Below are 11892 nucleotides of genomic sequence, written 5' to 3' on the forward strand. Positions count from 1 at the left end.
ACCACTTCCCCCCTTTAGCCTTTATGGTATCGAGTGCCATGACATATTTATAACGACACATGTACAAGGTCTTAGCTAAACTCACGAACTGACCACAGCCCACCTGGGCGTCAGTTTCCTCAGAATATGGAGGGCAATCGACCAGCAATTATCAGTGTATCCTCATTCTACAATTCTCTTCTAAGTAAGCCTTGCAGCCCAGATTTTTTGGTCTAGTTGGAAAGACCCATATATGTAAGGATTGTATGTTCAATCTATTTTGACCTATCCTGAAAAATATTCCCCAGTGGATTGATTTTTTTTCCAGTTCTTCCTAGACTGTGTTGAGGAAGCAAGAATCTCCTTTATTTGCAAGATAATAATGGAACAAGGTACTGTATTTAAGTAATGCCAACACAGTTTAGTCTTATCAACACACCAGTTGATCAACTCTTGACTATATATTATTGTCACACAAATGTAATTCTAAATAGTCTTATGCCCAAGAGAGGAGACATAGTCTTGGGTTTCTGGGCAAGGGAAATATATATTATTATCCTAGGACTTGGGAGCTTCAGCATGACAAAAAAGACCTGGAAAATCCTGCACATGGATTTATCTAAATATTTGTATCATGTTTCTTTGGCTTACTTCACTAGAATATTTTTCTCTCTGATGGGGCTGATGTGTATCAGACGTTTGAGAAGCAGGAACCACAGAGATAACTAAAAATATTTCAAACATTTTTTAAAAAGCAATTTAAAATAACAATGAAGAAATTCACATATTACAAAAATTGGTTTTAGCCTTGTTTATAAGATTCCTTTCAATGTATGACAGCAAATTAGGACTTCCCTCACGAGCAAACATTGAGATTAGTAGGGCACAAAAGGTTTTGCTCAGACTTAAATTCTGTTTAAAAGAGGAGAAACATTATAAGCCCTTCTAACCTCTCTTGAATGGGAATGATTTACAGTTATGGCTCTTAATCGTAATTCCCTGATATCATTTAAGGGTAGTTGAACAAAGAGCAATCTCTTGACATTATTTGAACAAAAAAATGACAAACTAGGACAAATTTTGGATAGCGTTTTGTACAGGAGCTCTGAAACAGATGACCATATGTCAGATTATTTGAAAACAATAAATTACAGTCATGTTAGTTCTTTTCTCTTTCCAAAAGAGAAAAATATTGTTAATCATTTGATGAATATTGGAACTTCAGGACAATAAAAGTCAATCTGGACAAGGGTATTCCAGAAATAATTCGCCTTTTGATTTTTCTTGTCAAGTAGAAATAGACAAGATCCTTTTTTTGGATTTTCTTATTTGTCCTTGTAAGGCAAAAAAAGAAAAACCATTAGATGTCAAATAGTTATTCTGAGATAATTTGGCTTGATGGAAACAAACATATTAAGAAAAAAATTTTCAAGGCAAACTATTTACCAGAAAATTAAATCAATAATTAATAAAATACTTCAATAATAATGATAATTTACAGTTGCCAGATGAAATTACTTTTTGTTTAATTCTTTTAAAAAGCACTAAACTGCAATCACATCAAATAAAGCTGGTTGGGTGGATGTGTCGCTGGATAAAATTGTAATGGAGACAGTAAATCACTGAGAGCTTAGCGCTGAACAGTCTTGCTCTGTTTTTTCCGCAATCGAACATCATACAGTTAACGAGGAGACACAAGGAGAGAGGCATGGAGCTCATTAAATTAACTTTTTTCCTTGAAATAACTTTCATCTCCTTGTTTTCAATCTCTGTTTTTCCTTCTGGCCTTTACCAGGGATCAGCAAAAAGAGACTGACTGTGCTCCCCTTCTTAGGGTAGTCTTTTCTTGATCTTTTTTATTCATCACTATTCCACTCCACTTTCAGTTTTCTAGAAATACACGAATATCTGTCTGGTGTTGATGACTTCCACAATCTACTTTCATTGGCCTATCAATTTCGGTATTTCTATGGTTGTATTTATTTATTTTTAGGTTTTTGCCATGAGGTGTGTGCACTCACCAGAGAGAGACAGAGAAAGGGAAACAGAAATCACCCCCTCAGTGGGGGAGATGGTCATGCTGCAATCCCTTTTCCTTCATTTTTCTCTTGGGATTTTGGGTCTACACATGCACCCAGTATGATTTTTTAAGCCAGCAGGGTCCAGGACTTGAACCATGGTCTACCATTGGGAGTTCAGCACCTGCTGACCCCTCTACAGTTGTTTTTAACAGTGGCATTTTAGTCTGTTTTTCTCTCAGTAACAACTGAATAACACTTTGAGAAATCCTTGAGAAAAATTTTGAAGCTTTTCTCTCCTATAACTTTATTCTTTCCTCTGTTGTTCTTTTTTTTCCTATAAAATAAAATCCTAAACTCCATCCTTTCAGAGCACTGGTTGCACTTTGCTGAGGTCTTTGCTCCCTGGTTCATTCTCAAGCTCGGGCTTGAATAAACCTTTTTGCTTGCCTGACAAGCTTGGGGTAGATCCTCTATTTCAGGCTGACACAGGTCACACAAAAATAACCCTAGAGCCTAATTTGATCTCTGGGCCATATTCTGCCCATACCTGCTTTATACCTTCACTGAATAGAAGACATATCTTTTAGTAAATGCCTTCTTTCAATGGATTGCTGCTTTCCCCAGTCTCGTCCTTGCTCTCCTGTAGTCTCTCCTGTAGTCTCAGAGAGATTCTTTTGAAACATAACTCAAATTCTGTTGGTCAGATCTTTTCAATGGCTTACTTCCTGAAAGCAAAAGCCCAAATCCCCAAAATGCCTCCAAGGACCTAGCAACGTGTGTGTTCCATTTCCTTCCTGTCTTCATTTTCTTCTTCTCCTTTCCATTCTGCTCTTTCTGTCCCCCACACACTGATGTCCTTTGTTCCCTGAATATTCTAGGCATACTTTTACTTTATGGCCTCCCATGTGGTTGTTCCATCTGTAATACTCAATCCCCAGATATGCATATCAGTCTCCCACAACCCAGTTATGTTCCTTTCTGAATTTTTACCTTCCTCATAAGATCTTGACTGATCAGTTAATTTCAAATTGCAACCTTCTTCCACTAACACTCTCAATCTCATTCTTGCTTTCTATTTGTCCCTCGTATTGACTTCCTGTACTACTTATTTTATTCATTTAGTCAATGTTTAGGTATATGTTTATACATTTTTAAAATTAATTTGTTTCCTTTTTGTCCCTCCAACTAGTTTGGCAGGATATTTATCTGTTTCTTTCACTGCTGTATTCTCTGAACACCTATAAAACCACAGAAGAACAGTACCTGGAAAATCAATACATTTTCTTGATTGAATGCATAAATTAATAAATGAATCCCCCAGGGATTTTGAGTTGAGGACTGGTGAAAAGGGGAAGGTAGAATAATTGGGGCAAGGTACTACAAGAAGCAAAATTTGGAGTTCTCTACATATATCCTAATATATAAGTTTTTATTAATTTAAGTAGTTTTAATGTGGCAGGGGTTAGGAATTAGTTTGGAGAGACACATCACCAAGATTTTTAGGGTGTATGCTGTGGAGTTCTTGATAACCATACAAAAATGTTGGAAAAAAAAACTCATTAGGATGTATATGAGTTGTTTTTCAGTAAGTTCATGGAAAATGGTGTATTATTAAAAAGCAAACAAACAAAAACTGTGGAATAGATTTCAAACCATGGTTTCCCCCAAAATAAGCTCAAACTTTAATCCTATTTTTCCACTAACTTCAAAGTCTGGTATACCACAATTAGCATATTAATGATTTACAGAAGCCCCTTAAAGTAGGGATTGCAAATATCAATATCCTGCTTTTATTGCTGGGTTTAATTTGCTTACAGTTGCATCACAATTTAGTTATAGATGTGAAACTGTGCTCAGAATGTTTGAGCAGGTCTTTTCTAGAAACCTACAGTTTAATAAGATACTAGTAGCCCATCAAGATTCATTTAACTTCTAATATTGCAGACAGTACAGACACAATTGTGGGATGTCTATTTTAATGAAAGGAAGAAGAGATTTAGCTAACACAAAACAGAGAATATTGAGTGTTGTTTTCTATTAACATTACTAATGGAAAGAGTATGCTCCAGCTGCCATCAGACAATCTGGGACAATCAAGTATGCACCATGGCTGCCTTTCTCTGTCCCTGAGACAAATTCCCCTAACACACCACTAACTTACTGAAGCAGATAAGGCACATTTGGGCAATTAGGAACTCTTAAGCTTAATTTTTCCAAAACTCTTGCTATTAAAATGAATATAGTAGGACTAGTTGCTTTCTGCTATGAAAAGGTTGTTTGAGTCTTCATTTTATGGTGACTGAAATGAACTTCTTTTGTCTCATGGCTTCCTGTATACCTCTGTCCAGTCTGTTTTGTGTTTGGAAAATATCAAGTAGAAATAAAAAATCAAGATAAAAAATGGTAACTTACATGGAATATTTGTTGACTTACATGAATGTGCACAATAAATGAAATCTAGTCCAAATGTCTATTTTATTTTAGTGTCATATATAGGGATAGAACCTTCTAGGTTCCAGAAAACAAGAGTTCACTAATCTTATTGGGAACTTCAGTTCAAAGACACCTTCAGTGATTAGTTCTGCTCATCTACAGAATCACCTTCAGGTATTACCCTTTACTATACTCCATCTTAGTTTTGAGAATTTCTCAGATGCCTCTTACTACACCATGATCTAATTTTATCTTTCCAAGCTATGAATGAAAGCCAGGTCCCAAAGTATATTTTTTTTTTCTTGAGTAGACACCATGGAAATAGCCCCAAAGTATGTTTTTTCTTGAGTAGACACCATGGAAATAGAAGGAAAAGAGTCTCAGGACCATCCTCAATAAATGCCAACAGATCTGAAACAGCATCTCTATATTTGTAAGATTTCCAGTATATTGTAATGTGGACAAAAGCACTTTCAGTTACCTTATCACTTGTTCCTAAAAAACATAAGGAAAAAAGCAAGTAATTAAGAATTATTATTGTTTGTGTTTTACTATCGTAATCATTTCCCCAACCATCACTGTACATTCTAGGATTATGTGAAACATTAAGTGACAATCCTGAATAATGCCTTTCATTCCACCAAGAATTTCTTTTTTCCTGTTGTGCACCCAGAATATTCATTTTGCTCTTTGTAACTCAGTTTGTACCTCATCCTTTTCTTCGCACACACAAAAAAGTTGTGATCACACTCTTTTCTTTTTAGTTTTTTATAGCTTATTGGCTCACTTTTTCCATGAGCAAGAGAGAGAGAGAAAGAGAACCACCAACAGAGTCCCGATACTGTGATCAACCCCATCTTCAGCCAGCCTCAGATCATGGGCAGGCACATTTCTGGAGTACTTAAGGAGTCTGCAGACAGACTTGAACTGAGAATATTTCCATGTGAGAGTGTCTGGCAGTGTATCATGTTTTACTTCTTGTGCCCTCACACTCTCCTTTTTGCCACAATTGTACTTTCACATACTTCATTTTTGCACTTGCTACCCTATATTGTAATTATATTTTTTAACATATAGCCATTCACTTTTAGACCACAGGTTCTTTGAAGTCAAGACTATCTATTTTTCATCTATCAATGTTGCCTTTACCATGCTATTTGGTGTGTAATTGTAAGCAATAAAAATAAAACTTGAATAAATTAAAAGTAGCTATGTATTTATCCATTGTACACCAATAAAAGGAAGAAAAATCAATAATATTGTTACCTAAAGTTAGTTCACCTCTAGTAAACTGCAGTGCTTGACTGCAGTTATAATGTTCTTTCTGCTGTTGAGGTGCTGGAAAAGTCATGACACATTTTTGCATAGAAAAATATAGAAAAATATGTCATGACTTTTTCAATGATCTAGTATTTTATTTTATACTTTCCTTCGTGTATCTTTTCTTTGTTTCTACCTGTGTCTTTAGGACAAATTCTAGAAAAATAGGTATGAGGGTAGGATTAGGCTACAGACCACACTTAACTAATATAGTAAGAAAATTGTATGTGATTTGAAAATCCTAAAGCATACAAATATCCATCTTCCCTTTGAGGCATATAGAGGTATTTGCTTCTAAAATGTTTTATTAGCAGTTCATCAAGAAGTTTCAACACAAGGCTCCTGATTAGCTATTAGTATACTGAGAGTAAATCAGGGTTATAGTACTTTCTGGTTTGTTTTACATGTTAAATGTGAGGGATTTGGGGGGAGGAGGGATGCAGCATGGGAATGTTCCTTTATGCCTGATGCTTCACTGTTATCAAGAGCACTTCTTAGGGTAATTTCAAGCTGGACTCCCTTACTTACTCTGCCCTAGATGGGTAAGCGACTTATCTGGAAAGTTCAGAAAAATTAGCTGGGCATGCTTAGCTTCACTAATTCTCCTCTTTCCTTTAAGAGTGTGAGTGTTTTTATCTATTTCTGCAATTCTCTGTGTAAAACGTTGGTAAATCTTCCCAAATCCAAAATTCAGTTATGGGGCCATATATGGCTCTCATTTGAACTAGAGTTCTTAAACCAGGGATATAACCAATGAAAAGAATATTTTGATCTCACCCTTACCCTTTTATTTCTTAACATTTCTGTAGGGATTTGGATCTGGAGCGATATTGAAAACCCCTAACATTTGGAACATTATCTAGGAACTGAGAAATAAAAAGAAAGGTGCATAATTTTGGAGAGTAAAATTTCACATCAATAGCATTTCCACCACTTTCCATGTGAAAAATGTTTTGGTCCTGCATGGAAGGTGGTTTTGTACCTTGATCTTCAATGTGTGGTGGAATGTTTTGATCTTGACAATTTGGAAATATTTAAGTTAGGTTAGGCAAGCTTGTATAGTAAACTGGTGAAGCCTGGAGAAAGTTTATTACTTGCTATATTTGTTTCTTGTTCCTGCTATAACAAATTACTACAAACATGATAGCTTAAAACAATACAAACTGACTCTCTTACCATTCTGGAGGCCCTAAGCCTGAAATCAAAGCATCAGCAGTGCCACAGTCCTTTCAGACTCTGGGGGAGAGTCTACTCTTCACCCATTATAGCTTCTGACAGTAATTGGTTTCTTTGACTTGCGGTCACCAAATTCCAAAGTCTATCTCTGTCTTCACATCAACTTCTCTTCTGTGTATATCTTCTTCCTGTCTATTTAACATTTCCCTGTTGTTCTTTCAGAAGGGTACTTGGCCTTCCCAGATAATCCAAGATAAAAACCTCATCTCAAGATCCTAAAAGTTTCAGGTCAGTGACATAGACCAATGGATTTCCCAGTGAGGCTACAACCAAAGAGACTGTCTTTTTCTCAAAAAGCATCAGGTTTCTGCTATCTTTTGGCCATAGTCTGTACTGGATTCTGAGGGCAACATTTTGCCTAGTTTAACTCCCCTAAGGCCTGAGAGTTGGTAAACTTTCTACATTTCTTAATTATGGGGCTAATAGTGTACATACACACAAAAGGAACTAACTCTTTGGACTCTTTGAAAGTATTGTTTATGAGAGACTTGTATTAAGCTATTAAAACATCTGAGGCCTTAAGAGACTCACATTCCTGTCTATGGAAGAAGTTTGAGCTGTACACACTGAAGAAGCCCTCAATCCATTGCGACACAACGAACCTTGCCACTGAGAATGAACCAAATTAGACATTTGGAGGATTACTTATGGATATTTAGACTTCAGACTTTCAAACCATAATAACAAGCAAATGATTTCAGACTTAAACACTTTGGGATCTTAATTTGTAAATGCTCTCTGTGGCTGATAGATTCTGTTAGGCTGACTCACATAAGAAAGTCACTGGTTCAAGTTTAGAGACCACCCTGAATCTTCTGGGGGCAAACATATGTCCATGATCTGGGGATGGCTGAAACCAGGGATCAAATGTAGCATTAAGGCCCTGTTGGGGGTTTTCTCTCTCTCACACACACTCATGGAATAAATAAATAAATAAAACCAACCCAAAATACTCATTTCTTCCTGAAAAAATTTAGTATTGGGGGCCAGTAGGTGCCATGGTGGTTATGGCACTGGATGCTCCCACATGGCTGATCACAGTTCGAGTACCCAAAATACTCTTATTTCTTCCTGAAAAAATTTAGTATTGGGGGCCAGTAGGTGCCATGGTGATTATGGCACTGGATGCTCCCACATGGCTGATCACAGTTCGAGTCCTGGACCTGGTGGCTTGCTTTCTCACTTTCCCTCTTTCTCTCTGTCTCTGTCTCTCTCTGGTCAAATTTAAAAAAAAGAATGAATAAATAAATATTTTTAAAAATTTGGAATTGGGAAGGGTTTACTTTAATATATGGAACATTTATTTTATGCTCAGCTTATTAGATTGCCTTTATATAATTTATCTTTTTTCTAAATATTTACTTAATTTCATTTGTTATTATTATTATTTTAATTTGACCAGAGAGAGAGAGAGAAAGGGAAAGCAAGAAAGTAAGCTGCCAGGTCCAGGACTTGGGCCACAGTTAGCCATGTGGGAATCTAGTGCCTTTAACCATCCCACCACCTGCCAGGCCCCATAATTCATTTTAATTTGTCATTTAAGGTCATTGTCAAATTTCTGTGGCTAGATACATTTTAGAATGGCTAATAGAATAGATGGTTGTTTTTCATGATTGTTTAATAATAACCTTGTAGTTCATTTAATTAATTCACCTTTGTGCCCATTTCAGAGATTTCTCAGATAAAAATATAAATTATTCACCAGCAGTTCCAAGATGCAACCTAAATGAGCAGCTCCATGAAAACAGGAGCAAGTCTATCCTGATAAACTTCTGATTCTTTTTCCTGAAAGGAATTGTTAATTCTCCATTGACTATGATGCTAAAGGCAGAGGTAAATGGGTTAAGAGAATTAAAAGCAGGGATATGTTCGGGAAGATATTTTTCATCTTTATTCCCATCTTTGTTACCTCCATAAAAAGGAAATTTTATTAGTGCAGTTTGGCATTTCTGTCTTTTACTCATAGACACTGGATAAGTGAAGTGACCAATTTGGTAAAGTTGGAAAGAATAACTGACCATGTTTTGTTCAGCTCTTCTTTTCTGCATATTAGGAGTGAGTCTGCCTACAGAGACAAAAGGTCTATGCTCTTCCATGCTCTTCCATGCTACGTGGGCAGAGTCTTACAGGCATGCCTTTCTCACATGTGCATGACTAGAACCACTCAGCTATGACAGAGTGGGTTTGGATTTCATTTAGCAGATTCAGTTGACTGTCTTATGAGGCCAAATTCCCCAACATGAGCTCTACCGGTCAAAAGGTGGCATCAGGGTTAGTCAGCCATAATATGTGGGGCCTAATATAAAATGAAGAGGTAGGACTTCTCGTTCAATATGCAAGGATAAAGTGCTGCACTGGGTAGACTAGGTTCCGCCCTTAAATTCATGTCCTCCAGGGACTTGTGAACATAACCTTATTTAGAAATAGAATTATTTTCCAGATTAAGTCAAGATAAGGTTATACAGGATTAGAGCGCTAAAGCCAATGACTTGTGTCCTTACAGGGAAAATGATATTTGGAAACAGACAAACACAACCAAGGAAGACAGCCATGTGATGACAGGGCAGGACTTGAAGTGATGCAGGTATAAAATACAAGGCTTACCAAGGATTTCTCACAGTCACCAGAAGTACTGAGACAAGGATCAGGGCCAGCCAGGTTGCCTAGTGGTTAAGGAAGCAGAAACTCACATGGCAGACTGCATAGTTTAAATCTTGGACCTGGCATCTTGTAAAACATTCCAGCCCATGTGCATGTTACTTCCCTGTATGAGAGCAAAAAGTGGAGAAGAGATTGCCATGTGGTCATCCTCCCTGGGGGATGTTTTCTCACTTGCTTGTCTCTCTCTTTGGCAAGTGCATGTGCCCTATTTTAAAAAAAAAAAAAAGGAGTCAAGGAACAATTCTTCTTTCTCTGAGGTTTTGGAGAGGAGAAACTATGATCCTTCTGACACCTTGATTGTTGAACTTTTGTCCTGCAGAACTGGAATGAGTAAATTTCTGTTGTTTAAGCACCTAGTTTGTGGCACTTTGTTATGGCAAATTTAGGAAAGTAGTAAGTACTATAATGTGAAGCTTTTCCTGTTATTTTCTGGCCTCTCAACATTAGTAGAGTTTTTATTTTCTCTTTGTTGTGGTTTGGGTAATGGTTTGGCTCCCACAGTTTCATGTTTTAGAATTTGGTTGGAGTGGGCAGCGATTAGATCATACTGATGGGTTGTGGAGGTACTGACCTCATTAATAAATTAATGCTGTCTTGTAAGAGGCTGAGTGAGTTCTAGTTCTCGTAAGGAGGGGTTAGTTCCCATGAGAACAGGTTGTTATAAAACAGAGTGCTAGCTGCTGTTCTTTACCTCTGTACCCATCAATCTTTCAGCTTCGGTTGGCCATGCTGTTGGTCGACCTTATGTCATCTGAGTTTCTAGCCATCAGAATCATGAGTAAAATAAATCTGTATTTTTTTTAATAAACCACTCAGTCTCAGGTATTTCTATCAGCAATGCTAGAGTGAACGAAGACACTATTTAATATTTTTTAAGTAAATTCATTTTAAATTTAAAATTATTAGCATACAATTGACCATTCTTCTTTTTACCAGGTAATGCTGGCTTTATATGTAAGTAGAAGAACATTTATGTGACCTGCAAAATCACCAAAAAGAAATAACACAAAATTTCTATTGTGTATAGGCATATTCCTCTTTTCTTTTTTATTTTAACAGTAGAAATGCTGTTAGTCGACTTTTTACTTTACTTTGTGATATGTGCGCATTCTACCTAAATTGTCTACCTTAAGCCTACTGATGAGGAGGGAGATACTAAAGAGAACAGGAAATGTGGATTGCTCTCTACATCATCATTTTCAGCCTAAGTGGTTGACGAATACAAGAAAATAGCATGAATAAGAAATAATGTAATGGGAAATGTTGCCTCTTGGAGCTGCCAATCTTTGTTTACTTACTCACAGATGTGTTAATATGAGCATGAGCACATAATTATGATGGACTGGCAATTAATGATTATTTAGAAAGACTCCAAAGGAAGCAGTTATGGTAGCCACATGGCAAGTGAGGAGAACGGTGTTTGTGAATGGGGCAGTGGACTGGTAGCAGACAAATTACATACATCTCCTCTGCTCATTTACATATCTTATTTTTTAAAAAATGAATTTCACTTACAAAACACAAGTTGAAAGGTAAGATTATTAAGATAAAAATGGTAGCGAATTAAAGTGACTATGGGATCTCCGACTGTGCGGTCTTGGCAGCTGCACTTATTACATGCCATTACAGGCTTAGGGAACATTTTGACTTCCACCGCATTTCTCACATTATTCAAAATGTGGATGGAGAAATATGCTCTATCATTCTCTACTTTGGAGACTACAGCAAAATTTTCCACTAAAGCTGAGACCTCATCTCTCCCGCTTCTCAACTCTTCATATCACTAAGGGATTTTTTTTTTTGAGAGGTTTTTGCTATAGGGCACGTGCGCTCACCAGACAGACAGAGAGAGACAGAGTGATAGAAAGCGAGAAATCACCCCCCAGGGGGGATGGCCATGCCTCAATCCCTTCTCCTCCATTCTCTTCTTGGGATCCTGGGCACGCACACACATGCGCCTGGCATACTAAAGGATTTTAATACACAAATAGGGTGGTCTGTCAAAGCAAAGTTTATCACAGTGTAATCTTTGAGCCACCTGCTTCAGGTTCATCCTCATTTAGTCACAGAATGTACACACCCCCCACACACTTAGCCATAACTAAACTAGTAAATATAGACAGGATTATGGTTTTTTTTTTTCTTCTTTGGAGACGTTTTTGCTATAAGGTGCATGTGCTCGCCAGACAGACAGAGACAGAGAGACAGAAAGCAGGAAATCACCCCCCCCCCAGGAGGATGG

The sequence above is a fragment of the Tupaia chinensis genome, unplaced genomic scaffold (genome assembly GCF_000334495.1).
Source record: "Tupaia chinensis unplaced genomic scaffold, TupChi_1.0 Scaffold144218_1, whole genome shotgun sequence".
Classification (NCBI taxonomy): Eukaryota; Metazoa; Chordata; class Mammalia; order Scandentia; family Tupaiidae; genus Tupaia; species Tupaia belangeri.